This window comes from Staurois parvus, unplaced genomic scaffold, assembly GCF_062004578.1.
Source record: "Staurois parvus isolate SC_StPar_1 unplaced genomic scaffold, SC_StPar_1.0 ptg000574l, whole genome shotgun sequence".
Classification (NCBI taxonomy): domain Eukaryota; kingdom Metazoa; phylum Chordata; class Amphibia; order Anura; family Ranidae; genus Staurois; species Staurois parvus.
The window spans coordinates 3,542,639-3,548,638 of record NW_028318370.1 but is presented as its reverse complement, the minus strand read 5'-3'; positions in this window follow the sequence as shown (position 1 = coordinate 3,548,638).

Sequence of the window (6,000 nt, the reverse complement as noted above, 5' to 3'; positions counted from 1 at the left end):
TTATGGAAATCTTTATTCTTAACAAACATGACACACTTCCTGTTCTTTTTGAAAGGGAATAATAAAAACAGGTGCATTTGCAGTGAATACCCACCAAATGGCTCCCTACTCAACACAATGATCATTTACCATATACAGAAAAATGCCATTATTTTAACTCTGGCTGAGAGGGGCTTGGTATAGCACCAGGATTTTAGTCCTGAGACAAAGGGAAGTCTATTTGGGCAAGGGTTTCAGAAATAAATTTCCATTTGAGACAATATCTACTGAAAGGTGTCACAGGGGTAGTTGTGTTTTTATTTTGTTTTCTCTTAAAGAAGCTGGGCCCTTTTCTACTCTCACTGACCATAGTCTGAAACCATAGTTTGAAGGACAATAAACTGGCCCTTTGATTGGAAAGTTTGGAGACCCCTGCTCTAATGGTATGGGCTAGTAATCTTTTGTTCCTAAACTCACGTATAGATCTCAATCTTGTGGTGCCTCTCAGATAATCATAGGTTTGGTCTCAGAGTTTGTGGAGTTCCATGCAATTGTTTAAAAGATCCTGGTAAACTAGGAATCAGGGCAGAATGTTTACTGGGACTCCAGAATTTGGATGTCTGTGAGTAGATTCATTCAGGATGATTTAGCTTTTGCTAGATGGGCGCCATTTTGTATACGTGTGCTCAGGGGCGGACTGACAACTCATGGGGCCCCCGGGCAATAGGGGATCATGGGGCCCCTGTGTCCTTGCCCAAACTCAAAAAAGCCTATGAAAAAGGTACCAGGGGCATCTCATGGGGCCCCCTACTGACCAGTGCCCGAGTTTCCAAATGGTCAGTCCGCCCCTGCGTGTGCTATGCAGGGCACAGGGAACACTGGACACTGGAAGTTCAGGCAATCCCTAACTAAGGCTAAACCTACTACCACCCCATTCTAAGGATAGTCTGTCTAACCCTTTAAAGGAAAGATCTGTATACATACCTGTCCAGTCTGGTCAGCTTCTATGTACAGCAGAGATCGCCGGCAAGAGCTGGCAATGCCTAGGAGATGAGGTCACCCATAGGCTTACTATGGGGCATCTGTTGTCGGCTGCCCCTCCTCTACAGCTGATCCTGGGACCAGACCAGAGAAGCTTCAGAATAGGTAAGTATACAGATCTTTTTTTTTTTTTTTTTTACAGGGTTAGATAGAATAGCCTTAGGCTGGCCATACACTATACAATTTTCTGTCCAATTTCTGCCCAATTTCCTTTAGATTTATCTTTAACTATGTAGTGCAAAGGCCTGCCTAATTGGATACAATTGAAAGTGTTATTTTGGTTTAACCTCATATTATATGGTTTTTGGTAAATCTAAAGCAAAAATCTCAAGAAAATTGTATAATGTATGGTCAGCCTTAGGCTCCATGTACACTGCAGCTGATAAACTCACGTTTAGGAGCTTTTCTGCATTTTTTTCAGCAGCCCCTGAACTCTTCCTAATGTTTTCTATGTTTCCATGTACACTATGTCGTTTACAGGCTGTTGAGTTTACAGTCATTTTTTTGAACGCAGAAAACTTGCGTTCAGGAGTAGATTTTATCAGTGGTTCAAACGCCAAGTGCATGTAAATGTGCGTAAACGTGGTTAGCAGCATTTATAAGCGTTTGCATTTGGACATTTTTTTAAAATCTTCCATTTCCAGATGCTGTCCAGAACCTTTTTTCATCATGAAAAATGCATGCAATTTTCCCGGTACTCAAATGGACCCGGTACACCATACTTGAAAGAAAATATGTTAGACATTGCTGCAATAATTTCTGCACAGAAATGAGCCGGAACACATCCAAACACCACAAAAAAAAAAGACAGCTAATCTCAATAAATACTGCTCTCTCTGCTTCTGCTGTCTCTATTTCTCTCAAAAGGTCTGAAATAGTTAATTTTTTACTATTTTTCAGTGCATTCTGGGCATTTTGGAAGGTCTCCTGAGGTTATCTTTAACCGCATGCCGCCCAGCCACTGTACATATACGGCGGCAGGGCGGCACTCGCAGGCAAAACCACGTTTTAAAACGTGTGTTTTGTAAACAAATAGGGGGCGCGAGCGAGGTGCGCCCTATCTGTCCCGCCGATCACCGCCGCAGATGTGAGTCACCGGGTCACAGCCGTTCCTTAGCGGCTGTTTCCCGGCGATCGGCGGCAAACAGTGACAGACAGCACAGCTGCAGTAGCTGTGCTGTCTGTCACTTCCCTGTCAGCTCGAGGATGAGCTGATTGAGAAAGAACAGTTTCTTTTTCTCGATCAGCCTTGTCCCGTCCAGTACAGGCCCCCGCCCCCTAGTAAAACACTCCCCTCACTCCTATAACCCTTCACTGCAAAATAAAGTTAACCCCTTCCTCCCCATTGCCATTAGTACAGCGTCAGTGTTTTTTTTTTGCACTGATCACTGTATTAGTGTTTTTGGGGATGTCAGTGACCCCAAGTCAGTACCCCCCAATGTCAGAATGTCCCCCGCAGTCCCGCCATAAGTTGCTGGTCGCTGCCATAAGTCCCTGATCGCCGCCATAATTCGCTGATCGCCGCCATTATTAGTATAAAAAAAACCCTAAAAATCCCAGTATCTTTCCCGCCATTTGTAAACGCTATAACTTTCACGTAAACCAATTAATTTACACGTGTTGGGTTTTTTTTTTAGCAAAGACATGTCGCAGAATGCATTTTGGCAGAAATTTATGACTAAATTAGATTTTTGCATTTTTTTTTTACTGGACATGTTTTATAGCAAAAAGTCCAAAATATTGTTTTTTTTTCCTCAAAATGGTCAGCCTTTTTTTTTATAGCACAAAAAATAAAAACCGCACAGGCGATCAAATACCACCAAAAGAAAGCTCAATTTGTGGGGAAAAAGAGGATGTAAATTTCATTTATGTACCGTATTGCATGACCGCGCAATTGTCCGTTAAACTAGCGCAGCGCTGTTTAGCAGAAAAATGGCGTAAATTGCAGTATTTATACCATAGTTTGTAGACGCTATAACTTCCACACAAAGCAATCAATATACACTTATTGGGATTTTTTTTTTTTTTTGGCCTAAATTTATAACCAACTTTGAGTTTACTATATATTTTTTATAGCTGAAAATAAAAAATATTGTTTTTCTTCAAAATGTTTGGCCTTTTTTTGTTTATAGCGTGAAATATAAAAAGCGCACAGGTGATCAAATTACACCGAGAGAAAGCTGTATTTGTGTGAAAAAAAGGACAAAATTTCGTTTGGGTGCAGCATTGCATGACCGCGCAATAATCAGTTGAATTAGTGCAGCGCCGAGTAGCAAAAAGAGGCCTGGTCATTAAGGGGGGGGTAAATCCTCTGGAGCTCAAGTGGTTAAAAAACACTTCTAAACGCAAACGCTCATAAAAGCGCATGAACGCGCATAAACTCGGTATGCAAACGCAGCTAAACAGACGTTTTTTTCCAGCAGTCAGTTTCCATCAGAAGTGTCCCGTGTACATGGAGCCTTAGAAAGGAGGTGGGATTAGGTGTAGCCTTAGTTAGGTTTTGCCTGAACTTCCACGTTAAGCCTTGAAGTAGAGACTCATTGAGCTTCCAGGTGGAAGAGTGTTTAGAGCGGTCCGGTGATATCATCTTAAAAAAAAAGACCAAATCTGTGTACCAGGTAAGAAGTGAATGAGAGAGGAATAGATAGTCAATCCTACTGTAAGCGAAGAAGACCATGGAAGGATCTAACATTAGGTTACAATCACCTCCCACAACTGTGTTATCCTCCATATCAGTGTTTCTCAACCTTTTTTCAGTCAAGGCACCCTTTAAAATTACTGACAGTCCCGAGGCACCCTTTAAAACTATGGACAGTCTTGAGGCACCCCATTCTAAAATGTGAAACTATTCTAATAGTTTTATATAACGCAGCAACATCCACACATGGAGGACACCCAACATTAGAGGTGATTTATTCTTCCAAAGAAAATACACTTTTGTACACTGGTACTGACTAGTATTCCAGTGTTTCTCTTTTTTCTCCATCACTGAGCTAATGTGACCCCAACACTGATGGAGAGGGGCAGGGGAGGGTCAAACTAGGATGATATAACAACTAAATACCTCAATGTCTTAAGCACCACACACAAAAGTCAATTTTCTTCTTTCAAATAAATATCTTTCTTATTCCATGAAGTTTCCAGTGACCATAAACCTCAAAGAAAAACAAACTCACAATAGTGTTATATCCTTTAACATATAATAATATGTGCCACACACTGTGCAACATGCAAAAAAACTGCTAAGTGAAAAAAAAAAAAAAGTATTACTTTCATTACTTTTTTTTTTTTTTTTTTTTTTACTTAGCAGTTTTTTTGCATGTTGCACAGTGTGTGGCACATATTATTATATGTTAAAGGATATAACACTATTGTGAGTTTGTTTTTCTTTGAGGTTTATGGTCACTGGAAACTTCATGGAATAAGAAAGATATTTATTTGAAAGAAGAAAATTGACTTTTGTGTGTGGTGCTTAAGACATTGAGGTATTTAGTTGTTATATTGGACACTTGTATGTTTTTTGTATTTGAAAAATAAAAGTCTTTTTGATATATTTTGATTAACTTTCAAGGGTGGAAGTGAATTACTTTTCTTTAAGATTGGGATTTATGTAGTGGTGCTGATTGATAAATACAAACTAGGATGATGTCATTGGTTGTCAGGATGCCGGCGGCTAGAAGGTCGTAATGGTGCACAATGAAAACCTGTGGCTTTGTGTAACTAAAAGGCAGGTTTGTTCCACCTGCAGGCTTGTATACAAGTTTTGGGCAATTATTAGACATTTTGCCAAGGCACCCCTGAAGAAACCTCAGGGCACCCCAAGGTGCCTGGGCACCCTGGTTGAGAAAGGCTGCTCCATAAAATGTGGGACTGCCAATTTCTGGCCTTGGTTTGATAAGTAAAAGTATGCTAAGGTGCTAGGGTGAAAGTATTGTTTTTTTGTACAGTGTAGAAAAAAAATTCTCATCTGAATCCCTCAGTTTGAAATTTACATTAATCGGGAGGAGAAATGAAATCCAATCGCAACACCTTTAGTTTCTTCGCAGGATTCCTATTAATGTACCAGGTACTCTAATATCTAGTAGGTAGGGTGAATGCTGAGGACATCCAAAGGTGGGTTCTTGTAAGCATGCTATTTGAACCTTATGCTTATGCATATTATGAAGTAATTGGGATCTCTCGTTAAACCCTTAGATGTTTAGAATTCTTGAAGTCACTGATACCATCATTTCAAGCAAGGAATAAGCAGATGATGGTGGATGAACCCCAGTGGCCAGACCAACTTCAGTGGTGGAGGGGACAAAAAAATGAGTAGGAGGGACAGACTAGAAAAAGCGGGTGGCTATTTTGGGGGACAAAGACCCCCGAACACCAGAAATTCAATCTGGCTGCTGGGAATAAAGCCAATTTGATGACAGTGCCTGAAATCACATCAAGGGAGTTCCATCTTTTGGGAATTGAGGATAGTGATTCTATGGAGGTCCCTTGTGAATTGGGTTATAGGCTATTGATCATTGGCCTGCTGGCAAGTGCATGGTGGTGGAGGACCTTGCACTGTGGATTGAGCACACTGGGAAGATTATTGGACATCTTTATAGGCCTTTTCTTCCTTTTTTTCTAAGATAATTTTTTATGGACTTTGATTCTGCATAATCACTGGCCCTTTATGCGCACTATCAAATTGTTTATTTATATGTGTTTATTTATTCAAATATCCACTTTTGTGTTTATGGACACTTTGTGCATTATGCAGATATTTTTAGGGTCATTGTCACACATATATATATTTTTTTTTCTTTTGTATATTTGTTTATGCGCTGCACAGGGGCGGACTGACCATTTGGAAACTCAGGCACTGCCCAAGGGCCCGGGGTCAGTAGGGGGCCCCATGAGATGCCCCTGGTACCTTTATCATAGGCTTTTTTGAGTTTGGGCAAGGACACAGGGGCCCCATGATCCCCTATTGCCCGGGGGCCCCAT